The 16013-nt window shown below is 39.2% G+C and overlaps 1 long non-coding RNA gene across 1 annotated transcript; it reads right to left on the bottom strand.

The window, feature by feature from the left end:
• Positions 1 to 7495: 7495 nt before the first annotated feature.
• On the bottom strand, positions 7496 to 9223 carry LOC137155628 (uncharacterized). Its single transcript, XR_010920586.1, has 4 exons — positions 9108 to 9223; positions 8773 to 8817; positions 8404 to 8518; positions 7496 to 7893 (listed from the first exon to the last, which is right to left on the bottom strand). It is a non-coding gene; the product is annotated as an uncharacterized lncRNA (long non-coding RNA).
• Positions 9224 to 16013: the final 6790 nt, after the last annotated feature.

Genomic DNA, 16013 nt, shown 5'->3' with positions numbered 1-16013 from the left:
TGCCTAAGGCCGTGCTGGCTGGATCAGGGCCACAGTACTCAGCACCTCACAGAATCGTGCCCTATATATGCCATAACAGAGTGATTGAGAACGAATAACTGGCCGTTAGTTGAGTAAGAGAGGATTACAACTACAGATGGTAGAGAAATGGAGGAAAATGTTTCCCCTCCCCTCTAAAAATCTGGAAGTTTTTTTGTTCACAGGTTTCAAAAAGGAATAATTTTCATTTTTTAAAATCTTGGGGGGTTGTTTTTTCTTTTTTTTTTCTCTCCTTTTTCTCCCTGTTTCCTTTTATATCCTTTTCCTCTACTTCCCTTTTCGCCATTGGAGAAAAAGCAGGGGAGGCATGGAAATATGGAGAAAGGAGAAGGAAAATAAAAACACAGATACATTTTTTTTCTTTTCCAGTTGAGTAAAGAAAGAAATGGGGGGAGGGAATTTTTTAAAAAGTTTTTCTGACTTTCAGAGAGGCCATTTTATGTCCAAAAAAAGTCACTCAAAAATTTCTATGAGCTCTAATAAAAACCCTGGACTAAATTAATCCATTCTATAATGCCACTAAAATCAGTCAGAAAGAAATCAGTTAATTGAAGTTATGCCAGGGGTAAATTTGGACCCGTAGAATTATTTTGTAACGTTCAATGTGCATCTTCCTGATTTTTAAAATATGATTTTTACTGTTTGTAATCCTCTTTATTATGCTTCTGAAAACAAAATATTTTGTCTTTCAGTTATATGGCAAATGCTGTAATATTTCTCTCTGATATAATGCTACTTTACCTGCATTAAATTCCAATTCCATTCCTCCACTTAATGTTTTTTTTAGTACTTACAAAATATGTTGTGTAAACATAAATACTAATACTTTGTTGGTTTGTAAATGTTGTAGACTGTTAGCCAGCATGTTTGGAAGATACAGAAATATGTGTATTGTAGAGAGCAGCCTGAATCAAAACAATATAATTTAGCTATTCCAAAATAACTGTCCCTTGTGGACACTTGATTCCGGAATAAAAGCGACTTTATTCTGGAATAATTACTGTGCTCACAAAGCAGGGGTAATTATCCCAGAATAAAACCTCTGCTACTCTAGAATAAAGTGTCCACAAGAGGGGGTTATTCCAGAATAGCTCAATTATTCTGGAATTGCTATGCTGGTCAGTGTCCTCTATATAGATAAGGCCGAACTCTCAAATTTTGAGATGTTCAGGTTTCAGCAAGCCTAGAGTTGCTGGGATTCAGACAAATCCTTAGTTCATTGTGTATTTGTTAATGTGTCCATACATACAGTATAACCTTTAGGTAAATGGGGCTCTTGATAGTCATGGTTTGTTTTTATTTTATACTTCTCATTTTTAATATTGTTTTAGTTTAATTTTAAGTGTCTTTCCGATTTAATTCTTTATCACTTTTACCACTTTGTCCTTATTCTTCTGGCGACAGCCACACCCAGAATCTGTTTTTGTCTTTGCACTCAGCTCAGGTCATTGGAATTCTTAGCATTTCCAAAGGGGCATCCTCTCTTAGACTGCTGCAGTGACAGCTTTCTGCTGATCTGATAGGGGACAATAAACTCATCCCGGTTGGCTGGGTTGCTAATCTGAGGATTGGGCAGCAGAGCGGTGATTTAACAGCCAGCATCTTCTCCCTGCCAGATTAATCACTTAATCGTCCGTCAAGTTACTCAATTTCCTTCCACTAGCTCTGGGACTAAGGGTATGTTTACACTACAGTGGCACAGCTCTGGTGCTGCAGCTATGCTGCTATACTTAGCAACGTTTTATAGACGCCTCTTATACTGAAAAAGGGGGGGTTTCTGTCACCATAGTCAATCCACCTCTTGAAGAGGCAATAGCTAGGTCAATGAAAGAATCCTTGTCAACCAAGCAACATCTACACTGGAGGTTAGGTCAATCTAACTACAGTCCTCTGGTTACAAAATTCTTCACAGCCCTGAGCAATATATCTAGGCTGATATCATTTAGTAAATGTAGACCAGGTCTAAGACTGACTCTGTACTTGCCAAGGAGTATTCCTTATTCTTTGGATATATTTTTAAGCTGAATTGAGAAAAAAATTGGCTCAAACCTTGTGTAGTCTGTCTCTGTTTATTATATATTTTTCTGACTGTCATGCTGTCTGGAGTGGTTCGCAAGTGAGTGCCAACCTCAGAGCAGACTGTCAAAAAAGCAGGGGAGAGACCCCCAAACTAGTTGTTTGTTCTATAATTATAGAACAAACAAGTGTGAACTCTTAAAGCACTGTAACACTCTTACCACAGAGCCACGGACAGTCCCCATGGGCATTCCAATCTATCTTGCCACCCAGGAAGCTGGACATAGTAATAGGTGGTTACTATACACCAAAGATCACAAAATATTCAGATTGCTACCAGTCCCAAGAGACCAGTCACTTACCCCAGGTCAATTTGTACCTTAGATCTCACACCAAAGACAGCGCTTGTAGCCAGTCCTGCAATAAACTAACTAAAGATTTATTAATTAGGAAAAAGAAATGTGAGAGTTATTGCAAGGTTAAACATAGCAAACTTATACACAACTAAGTTACAATATGGTTTTAATAGGTAACAGAGTTGTAGTAATCTCTCAGCTCTGATTGTGTTTTAAGGCTAACCTGGGTTGACCTTGAGGATCATAGAATCGTATCATAGAAGAATAAGGGATCTCTGCTTCTGTTTCGTAACTCTGGCCCTGTGGGAGTCCAAATAGCAAACAGAAGAGAAACTTTCTTGTCACCTATCTATATTTCATTCTTCCAGAATTCAAGGTGATGAGATGAGCCCTTTTGCACATAGCCTCTTTATAGGTGTGCAGGGGTAATTAGCAAAGTCTTTGTAGTGTGATGTTCCACAATGGCCACTTTGTTTTGGTAGTCTTTCCTGATGAGCAAAAGGTTATACCTTTCATGGGGATTTAGCATTTTGTACTAGGTAGTTTTTTCTTATTTGGTGAGTTACACAGTTCATTTTACAACTATTTAGCAAACACTTAAGTATTACTTTATAGTATGGGATACAGACATTATAAGCGGGATTAATACATATAGCAACGTTCAAGCATTTCATAAAGTCTAAACGTTAAACACATTGTTGTAAGTCCAGTACCCATCTTAACCATACTAACACACAGTTGAATTGGACCAGTTTCCAGCAATGAATTTGTCAGTGCTCAGCTAAGGCCTTAAGTCTTGTCAAGAGCTGTCACCTGGTCTGCCAATGTCACACTGACATCATACATTCCACTGCCAGTAATCCAGTAAAACACAAATAACTTTTGCCCCAGATTTTAGTAAACTGTTGCACTTCAGGCCTGATCCAGTGCCTGTTGAAGTCAATAGAAAGACTCCAATTGACTTCAGTGGGTTTGGGATCAGGCCCTTAAGAGACAAACTCAGCAGAACAATTTTTTTTTATCATTCTTAGCCTGCTGCAGTAATGAGAAATGGCAAACCAGATGAAAAATGGTGTTTATAAATATTCCAACAAATAATCTTTGTTAGACAATGATTCATTATAAAGACTTTATTTGACAAAGAACTTGGTTAAATGTCACTGTTAAAGTTTTAAAAGACTTGTATTATTGTTTTTAATATTTGCACTGGAAATAAAGGGTGATGTTTACATCCAATTAACATAAGTAAAGCTCTTTGAAGAGGGAAAGAACTATATAAATGTTAAGTATTAGTTTTAGCTGCAAAAGGCCCATATTTGCATGACAATAGTTCCAGCTATAGGAAGAGTGATGAAGCACCTGACATGGCATATGTAAATCACTTAGCATTATAAACAGGAAAAGAGAAAATCAAGTGTAAAAAAGAGAGAGGGAATAAGAGGTAGGGTATTACTCATTCTTCCACAGAATCCATAGAGCATTTCTTCTTATTACTACTTGTACATATACATAAGAAGAGACTTTTTTCTCTTAAGAAACATTGCATGAGATATTAAACGTGTCTTGGAGGAACTGAAGTTGAAGTGATAAAACAACACATGCAGTGGTTCCCCTGAGGTTCAACAAACCATGTAAGGCAAACAAGTTTTAGTTCTTTGCTGTGGGTGCAGGTGGCTAATTAGTGCTGATCACTGCCTTTTGTCTCAGGGGAAGGGAGGAAACCTTTTAAGTCTCTGGCAAAAAAGAAGGGGGACAAAGTGGAAAGAAAGTCAAGAGACAGGTAGATTGTATAGAAGCAATATGTACCACAATCCAAATCGATTTCTAATCCACATATATTTAATATACAGTTGCAATTGAAAATCTTTGTGCTGGGGCTTAAATCAATATTTGGTTTCAGAGTAATTTTACTGTTACTATTTTGATTGAAGTAACAAAATAAATGTAACTATTCAGAATGATGGTTGTATGTGTACAGCTCACTAAATGAATGAATGAGGATGGTCCAGTGGCTAGAGTGACCCAGAAACCCTGGGTTCCAGGCTAGTAAACATGACCAAGTAATTTAGTCTTTCTGTGCCTCAGTTTCCTATCTATAAAATAGGAATAATAATACTTCCCTACCTTACAAGGGTATTGCAAGAATAAATAGATACTCAGATACTATACTAAAGGAAGCCCTATAAGTACCTTAGCTGGGACTCATTATTAAACACTAAACAGACAGAGGGGAATTGATTGAGTACAATCTTCATTTACATAATAGGCCCAATCCTGAAGTCCATTGACTTCAGTAGCATTACTCACACGAGTGAAGATTTACATGATTGGATCCTATGATTGTAACCAATGTATTTCAACCCAGATGTCCAGATGACTGTGACAGGGTGTACCTACTCCACACCAGTTCAGGAGAGGTTAACTGCACTCTGTGGGCCAAGGGAGCCACGCCCTCTCACCTTGCTGGGTATGCTCCAACAGGGACCAGAGCATAAAAAGAAGTAACTCAACTCAGCCTTGGCTGGCCACCAATGAGAATAGACGTGTTGTAGGCTCCTACTGGGAAGTGGCTGGAGCTCCAGGACACAGAAGCCAGCCAGGGTTGAGACTCCAGCAGAGACTCCCTGCTGACTGCAAATGAAGGTTAGGCAGTGGAGGCCATGAGACTATCAGTGCTGGAAGGAAGGATAGGAAGCAGCTCAGGTAAGGGAACTGTAGTATCGGGTGACCGAGTCTGATTATAGAAGCACTGGTTCCCTGGGCTGGGACCTGGTAGAAAAAGGTGGGCCTGTGTTCCCCTACTCTGCTGACACCCAAGGGGCAAACTTAACCACTGCATAGACTTGTGCCACTAGTCTGTGCAGTTCTGAACCAAAGGACAACCTTACTGATTCTGGCCATTAGGTCATACTGCCCTGAGCTACAGGGCCACCATGTAAACTTGGCCCACTAGACTATGGTGCCCTGAATGGAAAGACAGCCTTACTGATTCTGGCCATTGGGCCATTCTTCCCTGAGCAGCAGGGCTACCACCTAGACCCAGGCCATTTGGGCCACCAAATAGCCATGTTGATAACTGCCACAATCTGACACCCTGTGATAGGATTGTGCCTACCCTGTGACAATGACCAACAATGTTTTCTTTTTATATTTTTGGGAGTAGTTTAACTGTTGCCAGTTCTTGTGATTTGTATAATGAGTGTTGCAACGTTTGATGTTTTTCTTAAAACCCAAGCTCCTGGAGTCAGGTGATCACATCAGAATCTCAACTTTCGTTTAAAAAATAAAAAAAAAATTGGCTCTCATGGCTATGGAGAAAAACTTGGAAATGTGAACCCTGAGGGCTAATAAACAAAAGACAAATGAAAAGAATGCCAAATATTATATTTTAATATCATGATTTTTATAACAATCTTGTGATTATTTTGGAACCTGATTCATGATTTTTGAATATATGAAGTGGGACTCTGCTGCTCCACCTTCTCCCTCCGTCCGTCTCTCTCACCAGGCTCCCTTCCCTTCTAATTGACTTATTTTATGATTATATAGTAAAAATGAGAAAGTAAGCAATTTTTCAATAATAGTGTGCTGTGACACTTTTGTATTGATCTGTAAATAACCAATGATTTTTAAGGAAAAATTCCAAACTTTCAAACCTAGTGATAGCCTTCAAAGTGTAAATCAAACTTTCCTGTGAAAAGAAAAATGCTGAGCAGCACTGACCTTGAAGAGGCCCCATAATTCAGGGTGAACCTCAAAGGTGGGCCAGTTCACCTGGTGTTTCTTGGTGTTGCAATCTTATCTTGAAATAGGTTCTGCATATTTTGTGCCATATCCTTTCTGCCATCCCTGTAATTTTAATGGTGCATTTTGAAAACTAATATTTGATTTGTTTATATGCTACCACAAATTTAAATTCATCTGAATTAAACTGTCATCGAGTTTTAAAATGGGTTGATAAATCTATTTTATATGTTTTGTTTGTTCTCCCTTGGTGTCTATTGATTTTACACACTGGGAAGGGGGGGGGGGGTTAAAAACTTGTAAAGGTAGCATCCCTTTAAAGGTTTAATGTAGTACATTGGCAAATTATGCAGAAAAGTCCCACATTTCAGTCTATTGTATGTCCTACTAATAAAAAAATTGAATTTTATATCTATATTAAAATGGATTTATCTGATTTCTCGTGGTCTGACTGCATGTACTTCAGAGAATTCTAGAAGCCATTTAGTCATTTGATTGATTAAGTCTGCGGTGTCAGAATATAACCAGAAGGCAAGATTGGAAAAAACCTTTAAAAAACCAGAGGGCAAGAAATGGGTTAAAGTATGCTGAATTTTGTTTTCATCCTGGAGAGTGGGGATATCTAGCACATAGGACTGATATTGGTGTGAATTTTTTTATTTCCTTATATACATTGACAATGTTAGAGTATGTATAAAACCACTGCTCGTAAAAGTAGGTGAAGAATGGCTTTTTTCATGCTATAGGCCAAATTCTACCCTTGGATGTTTTTAAGGATAGAATTTGTCCCTGTATTAATCTATTATACAAATACAAATGTCTAGAAAGTTTTAGGAACACACATGAGCTGGATGATCTGTTTTAGTCTAGGGTCTAGTTTGACAAAATATATCCCAATTGTTTGATTTTGGAAGGTGGGGACACTCAATCTATTTAAGTAGTTGGAAAATCACTTCATTTTGTCCTTCCCTTTGTTGGGAGGAGAGAATTTTGTGAATCACCAATGTTCACAACTCTTCACCTTCCCTGCCATATTTTCTATTTTTATCCCTACCCACCAGTACTTTGAGAACCACCAACCTACCCTGTAAACCTCCATTTATAGAGTATGGACTCAGTGACCTCGTAGACCATAATAATACCTTCAGTTTATGAGTATCTTACATCCATTTAATATACAGCCTGAAAGACAACTGACTGACAATAGTCATCAAGGGTGATTGTATAGTAGTGCCTACTTTGTCTGCATTTAAAAAAATAACAATCCCTCTCTATTCCATGCATCTGGGAATTGTGGTTCGTGATAGGATAACAGATAGACCTTGACATCCACAATTTGGATCACCACTTAGTCCTGTTTGGTGGATTGCCTACTGGTGCTGTGGCAGTTAAATTGCATAGTGAGTTGGTACTGCACTGGTTGGTAGTAGTTTGCATGGTGGTAACCATAAGGTATTGGAAACAAAAGCCCCACCTACTAGAACATCTTGGTTCACACAGGTATTGGAGATGATGGAAAAGACAACACATCAGGTAGATAGGTACACAGCCATGGAGACAAAAGACAAATATTTAGTGATGGTTTCCTTTAACTGAACATTTGTATTAGTTGCACTTTCCAACGATAAGCCAAAGAATGGGTAATTTAAAAAAAATATATTGATGATGATTAATAGTCATGCAAAGAAGTACTAAATAGACATACAGAGGCAAGCAGCAGAATTAAATTCTGAGTTATCTGAAAAAGAAAACAGAATAAAAATATATTAGGTTGAGCCATACAGGGTTATCAATTCTATTAAACATGTTCATATAAAAGCTTTTCTTTATTAGCTGCCTATATCAACTATGCTTAATGTTTGTGCTTGTGAATCTCCTGGATTATTTCTTTTCCCAATATTGAATAAATAAAAATGTTAAGTGGGAGCGAAGGATCCCACTTTTGAAAATCTGGTATTAGACATCTCTAGTTGGGTACTCCAAAATCAGCGCAACATTTGGAATTAGTACTAAATTTCTGACAGTTAAGCTGTTTACATGAATATACATTTATGTATACACACACTTTCCATAGGCAAGAAGTGTTTAAAATAGGTTGTTAATGGTTCCTGGTCTGGTGGGAGTTTTAAGGAGTATTTAGTACAGTGGACACCAGGGGCCTGAATAGAAGAAACAATAGCTAAATCAAAAATAGACGAGCCATGCAATCTGAAAATCAGGGGGACATCTATTACCTTATGTTATTCACCTCTATATGTGGTGGTCTCAGGTCAGCCACACCCTTTTTATCATGATCAACTGTTTTATATGCCTAATGGATGCTTTCCTTCCTGTTTTGAGTATAGGGTTGTAAATTTCCATTTCTAAAAGCAGGGAGAAAGGAAAGATGAACTCCCACCTATCTTCCTTCATTGGCTCCCACCTATCTGCCTTCATTGTAAACACTCTTTAAAAAATAAAACCTGCCCTTGGTATAATCCAAACACAAATATTCCTGAGATGGAAAATAGTATTATTTCCCCTTTTTATATCTTATTATGAAGATGTATTTCACCTAATCTGAAAGGCTTGATCCCATCATACTGATTTAAAAATACATAACTTTTTAGCCACTAACCTTCATTGTACAGAACTCCAATACCATTTTCTCCAAAGTGGTCAGCTGAGAATAAAAATGACAGTTAAGAAAAGGGTGCTAAAGGAAAACCAAATTATTTTAAGAAAACAGATGAAGGCAACTAATCCAACACTGTAGCATTAGCTTTTTGTTGTCTAAAAGTTATTAAATGAAACTTTTTTTAAAAATTGTGGTTTCAAAGCAGCCTGTATCTAGACTCATATTATTCTACAAAATTTGAAAATGATGTAACTTAAAACTGAGAGATGTTTTCCCTGTCAGCTGTAGTGAGAATAATGTACAGGAAAAGGTGATGTAATGATCATATCACTTACATTATTCTCTCCCTTATGAATAATCTTCTACACTGAGGATGAGCTCACTTACTATTATAGGAATCACATCTGTAAACCACAGTACACTGCTGACTATACTAATGGTTTGGTGCTCTATATCAGCCTATAACTAACAGGTTTTTTTCATTTATATTTGCCAAATTATTATATGCACTACATATGAAGTAATTTAGTTTGGGTGATGAATGCAATAGAATGAAAAAACCCACCACTTTTATTTGCAGTATTTATACACAGAACTTGCACCCTTACTAAGCACAGCTACATCTCTCTCTGAAAACCAATCCTAGACTATTATTGATCTGGAACATATGAAACGAGATAAATGTTTCTACCCTCACTTCAGCTACAGCTCACATGCTTGACACAGTAGTATAAGTTTAAATTTCAAACTCAGGAAAGAAATTTCTCTCTATTTTTGTTCCTATTCACAGCTTTCAGGCAAGCATTCCATATAAACAATTGTGAAATTGGCCTTGTAACTTATCTAATATACTTTCTGTAAATGTTGAATCATATATTTATTTAAACCTCCTAATGAATAAACTTGGGAGTCAATTTGGGATTAAAAAAAAACATAGTTAAGGTCCTCGGCTAAATCTGCTGATACAGTACTGTGGATGTCTTGAATACACAAGCTTGTATTAATATTAATGAAGCATGAATAACCAGAAAATAATTCTTGTGTGTGTAAGCCTAAGTTGTAAAAGGAGAGTCACTCATTTAGAATGAGAATGTCACCTTGTTGATACCAATATGGCATGTCCTTCCTGTTCATCATTTTCTTTACTATTAACTGGGGTCTGATTCAGGAAAGTCTTTAGCATATGCTTAAAATTAAGCATGTGCTAAGTGCTTTCCTGAATCAGGGCCCTAATGCATAGCATGTAACTAACATACAAAAAGATTATTTCCATACTGAAATATATCTGTAAAAAGATTTATATTATGGAGTAGCAGTAGAGACTCTCTAACTAATCCATTTGTTGATCTTTTCATTTAAAGCAGTATTAAAATCTGTCATTTTCAAACTTCAGTGATGGAAGTTAGCCTCCAAATTTTATACAATTATTGTTCAGATATCAATTGAGTCTGATATTTTTGGATCAAACAGGTAATACATTTTTCAGAGAAAGGTATTAAAACTCATCCATTTTGTAAATTTCATCCTGACAATATCATTTCCCACCCACCCAAACAACCTCAGTTACCAGGAAGCCAAAACTCTACACATTTGTTGTCACCCTATCCCAGACACAGGTATTTTTCCAATGCTACAGTTGATTAGGAATCAGTGAATCCTTATTCATCAAACTTTTTCAGGTAAGCTAAGAAATACCAATGGATATAGGTATAGCCACCATCTATTCCTCTTCTCCGATGTTGCCTAGCCAGCCTTCCTACTTCCTCTATTCTACTTCTTACATAGACCTCCTTCATTCTTAACTCTGGGGAGGCAGGCAGATAACCTGAGAAGCAGGGAGCCCTGGTGCCCAGTCCATATCTATCCTGGCTCCCTCTTCCTTTCCAGCTTCTGAGCTGTGATTTGCATTTCTTTGGTTAGCCAGCTGACTATGCCGACTACACACTGTTCATGCTGAGAACTTCCCTTGAGCCTAGGTTTCTTTTATTTAAAAAATGAGCTACAACTCACTTATGTCCAGAAGTTCCCTCTCATTGTTTCTTTTGAACAGCAATGATATAAATAGCTAGTTCATTGTCACAGTCCTCGAAGAACCCTGCCTTCTTCCTTGCTTGTAACAGTGTGATATTTTTAAGTTACGCATACATAGGTATATAAGGAATGAGTAGATGATTTTATGTGGCAGGTCATTGTCATTTGGTTTCTGATCATAAGGGGGCCAGATTCTGACCCCTGCTTCAGCCCCTCTATGCCATTCTGGCGGCAAGCTGGGGCCATAAAGTGGCCTTGTCATATGGATGTGCTGAGGGCAGGAGTGCTCTGTGAGCCAGTTGTTCTGGCTTGCCAAAAACCTCATTGGTAGCTGTAGGGAGGCTGCTGCCAGAGCTGCCTATATGGCTGTTCTCACTGATACTGAGGACTGGGCCTGCCCCAGTAGTTGACAGAGACGAAAGATGGCCCAGTGGTTAGGGCATTAGCCTGAGCTCACTTCCCTGCTGTGCCATGAGGTACCTGGGTAAGTCACCAGGCCCATAGTCTCTCTCTCTCTCCATTTCTCATCTGTAAAATGGGGAACACAGGACTTCCCTACCTCTTGGGGTGTTGTGAGGAAAATACATTGCAGATTGTGAGGCTCTCAGATACTATGACAATGGGGTCCATGTAAATACCTTAGATAGTCCAGAATCTGAGGGACAAAAAGGTGGCGTAAAACCACCTTTGCCTCCATCCTTTTGAGACATGCCTTTTGTCTTGCACCTCCTGAGAGGCACAGCACTGAGTCTAGCCCCATGAGTGTCTTGGACAGTGGTTCCCAACCTTTTTGGCTTGAGGGCCACAGATATCATTTTTACAACCATGAAGGTCCACCAGTCTCCACCAGCAGCCCCCCTCTTCCCTCCTGCAGCCAGAGGGAAGGAGTTCAGCGAGGATCTTCTCACTGATCTCCCGTCCCCTTAGCTGCAGCAGGGAAATAGCACGCGTCCTGTAGTCCTGTCCGTTTCACCAGGGTCCCTAGACAGTGGCTCCCTTCTGCAGCCAGGGGGACAAGAAATCAGTGCTCCCCTCCCTCTGGCTCCAGCAGGGACCCCAGCACCTAGGGACCCAGGCAGAGCGCTTTGCTCTCTGCTGGAACCAGGGGTGGGGAGTGCTGATCTCCCTTCCCTCTAGCTCCAGCAAGGACCACAGCGCCTATGGACCCAGTCTGCGGAGTGCTTTGCCATGCTCCCCGCTACAGCTTGGGGGAGGGGAGCAGTGATCTCCTGTCCCCTTGGCTGCAAGGAGCCTGCACCAAGCTTGTAATCCCACGGCAACAGGCTCCGCCTGGGTCCTTAGGCAATGGCTCCCTTCTGCTGCCAGGGAGAGGGGAGCAGTGGGCCACTTTGAAAGATCCCACAGGCCACAGGTTAGGAAGCACTGGTCTATGGCAATTAAAACCACCAGCAACAGAGATTGTGAACTGGTTTCAGTTAGAGATTTTCACCTCAGTGTTGCTTGTAAAAGTTCGACTTGCACTCATTAGATGTAGTGAAACTTTGCCTTCCCACATCACTCTTCACCTAGCAGCTTTCTCCCATCCCCATCTGCATACATTTTCATCAGTAATTGTTAGGATACATACTGTTCTTCTAGGTTTATTAAATGAGGCATGGAACACCTGTCCTAACAAACGGCATGAAACTTTTTGTTCTGTTTCCGTCAGCTGTGTGCTTTTCTTCAAGCCAGGCACTGCATCTTTTCCTTTGAGAGGTGCCAAAAAGTTTTCCCCGCTCCTCATTTCATAGGATCAATTCCCACACATTCCAGGAACTTAACTCCTAATGATGAGCTCAGCCTACTGATGTGACCCATGCGTAGGAACAAGCCATTACATCCCTCATTACTGTTAGTCTTTTAATTGCTCAGTTTACCACTCAGCTTGCTTAAAGATGCATCATGATGATCAAAGAAGCAGGTGACAGGAATTTTGTTAGATAAATACCAGCCTAATAAATCAACATGTCCATTCTTGTCTTCACATGGAAAATTAGAAATATATTAACCTCCTCAGTTTAGCTTCACTGATAACTAGCATTTTTCAGGTCATCCAATTGTTGCTGTGTCTGCCTTTTAGATTGTAAGTTCCTTGAGCAGGACCATTTAATTGCATCTCATACAACACCAAGTGCATTGTCAGCCTATAACTGACAAGCCTGTAAATAACTAGGTTCTATTCTCTCTTTCAGATTGCAGACCAGTCAAACCTCTAATAAAATAAAGTTTTATTACCACAAAATACAAAGCAAATATTTCTTAGAGGGACCTGAGGTCTCTAAACATAGGCAAATCTAGGCAATAGGTACAGACACAATAAAACAAAAGAGTACAGCACCATTGTAATTTTCATAATAATATAAATGGAAGTTCATTTTCCTGCAGCCCATGCCTAAGAGTAACAAATATCGTAACAGAAACCTGCATAGTACAGAGAAATAGTCTATTTAAGTGCAACTATTTAGCAGAAAGTGCCACAAGTGATCAGAAGTTTTGCCATGGATTTTAAACATTTCTCATTTTGGGGTTTTGAATTCTGTTTCAACTTGGAAAAGAAAAAAAATATTCAGACAACCAAGAGTGAACTAGAAGGGGAAGAGGAAGTAAATTCTAAAAGTAAAGACTGTAGTAAGGAAAGAGAAGAAAAGATACTGATCAGTTCTGTCTTGTACTGCTTACTGCCATTTTAATGTCTACTGCACTGCTGTACGCCACTGCTCAGAGCTGAACTGTGGTCTGCAGGAGTTTCTGGAAATTGTTTCTTCTTGATTTGAACTGTGAGATGTGGCCTCTTAGTGAAGGAATAGACAACAGGGAAGATATCACTAGGTCATACATCTTGGTTATATTATGTGATTGAAGGACAATCCTTGTTAGTTATAAGTAACTGGAATAAATAAACTGTTTTAGAGGTTGCCTGCTGTTGTTCTCATCTACTTAGAGTATATAATAAAGGACGGTACAAATATTAAGTTAAATCACAACAAATCTGGTATTGCTTGACTAAGGCGATAAGTCTCTCTACCCATAAAAGATTTACAGGTTCAGTTTGTTTCCACTGAGGATCCAGAACTTGATTTTTTCTCTGACAGTTATCTGAACTCTTTGATTTGGAAATCAGGCTGGAAACCTCAAGACAATAATCCTTAGTGTGATTTCAAGTACTTTCTGGTTTCATTGGGGTTGGAAATACTACTGGAATTATCCATGCTTTAATCTTGGTATTTCAGTACAATTCCCAGACAGTGTTAAAAAGAGGTAGGTGAATCATTTTTTAATGTTAACAATAAAATGCAGCAAATTTCTGGGATTAAATGTGGTAGATGTTTATCAGTGCACATCAATACTATGCAACAGTTTTTAACCAGAAGTAAAGAACAACTGAAAGTAATTATCCAAATGAGTTTGTTTTGATTAGCAGAAAAATCACCTCTACTCATTCAAAAAGCACCATCACTCTTGAAAGACCAGAAGTGATCAGGTACCCAGTTTTACATCTTCTCCAAAAGATGACACTTCCCAAAGCACAAAATGTCCTGGATTTGGGACTTGCTCCAAAAGAAGAATAGCACTTACTAGCTAGCCAGCCAAGGATGGGTTAAGGCATAGCATTATAAACCCATTCCTACAGCCCCAGCTTCTACAGTCATATTATTACATCAGAGTCTCAGCTTTCCTTTAACAAAAGTTAGTTTCTAGCCCTCATATTTGCAAAGGAAAGCTTGAAAACGTGACCAAAATGCAACCATTTTGTCTGCCTGACTCTGCAGAGAGCATGAAAAAATAGCTCTGAGAGAGGTAAACTGCCCCGTGCATCTCACTGGGGGATCATCTCTCAGACCCAGTGCATTGGAGGCCCCTCCCAATGCCATTTTAGCTGCAGACTGTGTGTGTAGCAGGAAGAGAAGAATGCAGCGGGCCCAGCAGCTAATGGAGTAGGTAATGAGGATTCCCCTGCTGCCACTGCTACCTTTCTGGAAGGGGAGAAGAGAACCCTGTTGCCACTCCTACTGATTTGAAGGGAAGGAGGACTCTCCTAAGGGAGGAGGGGAGAAAAAGGTCTGCATGCTGCTGGGCCCCCTATCACCATCACTCATAGTGGGATTGGGGCCACATTCCTGAAGAAGAGCCATGGGGGATACCTACCTCATGGGGTACCTAAGGCTCCAGCTTACATTTATTCATCGCTGTAACCAAACCTAGGAAACCACCTTTACCAAATGTGGAATCAGTCTGACCCTGCTTAGCTGATGAGCTGGCCACTGGAGCTGAGCACAGGGTGGTATAGCTTCAAGCTGTATTTTATTAAAGTGAGGGACCGCCTGTTTACTGCTCATAGACAGGCTACTAAAGGCAGACTCAGCTCACAAGAGATGTCATTGGGAACCACATCCAGGGAACCAAATAGGCACAGGAGCTCCTACTGCAGTTGTTATTGGAGTTTACTATTTACATCTACATTTATTATCTACATTGTCCACCTCTCATTTTACTGCATTTACTTGGGCTAAAGAACCAGAACAAATTCACATGAATTAATTGTATACAAATAGACTTTCAGTCCTAAATGAAGCAGACAAACCAAAACTGTTGGTCTCTCTCTCACACACACACACACACACACAAAACCATATATGTGAGCAAGCAGAAAGTTTTATTTTTAGTTCTGTTGTTTTCAAAATGGTTTGAGACAAAATATTTGAGATAAATTATTGGAAACTTGGAAAGTACAGAGAGCCATTTTTGCAAAATTTTTAAACACATTCTCTATACTATGAACGCATTAAAATCTGAGCCTGCTCATCTCTAAGGATCACTTGGAAGAAATTGTACACCTGCTGGCTGTGAGCACTAGCCCCTCCCTATATGTACTGGAAAATTAACTGCATCTCTGATTACATGAGTGATCTGATGCCCTGAAAAAACAAAGCCTCGTAATTGTGGTAATATTTTCCTAGATAATAGATAATTTGGTTTGAGAGCTTCTGTATTTATATTATTTATTTTGGTCTAGTGGAAGCCTAAGCATTTCTTGCCTTTTCATTTTGGCCAACTTTTCCATTTTGACCTCCCACACAACTCTTTTTGTACTCATGTCCCCTGTTCTGACTCCTGACCTCTGGCTGAGAAGGAAATATTTGGCTTTCCCCATGGATTAGCTGGTAGGAGAGTGCTAATATCCATGTCGCTACCGAAAACATCCTTCCCTC

This window comes from Emydura macquarii, unplaced genomic scaffold (genome assembly GCF_026122565.2).
Source record: "Emydura macquarii macquarii isolate MOO-44397 ecotype Brisbane River unplaced genomic scaffold, CSIRO-AGI_Emac_v2 contig_1363, whole genome shotgun sequence".
NCBI lineage: Eukaryota > Metazoa > Chordata > Testudines > Chelidae > Emydura > Emydura macquarii.
The sequence above is the reverse complement of the archived record's forward strand: the minus strand, read 5'-3'. Positions and strand labels throughout refer to the sequence as shown.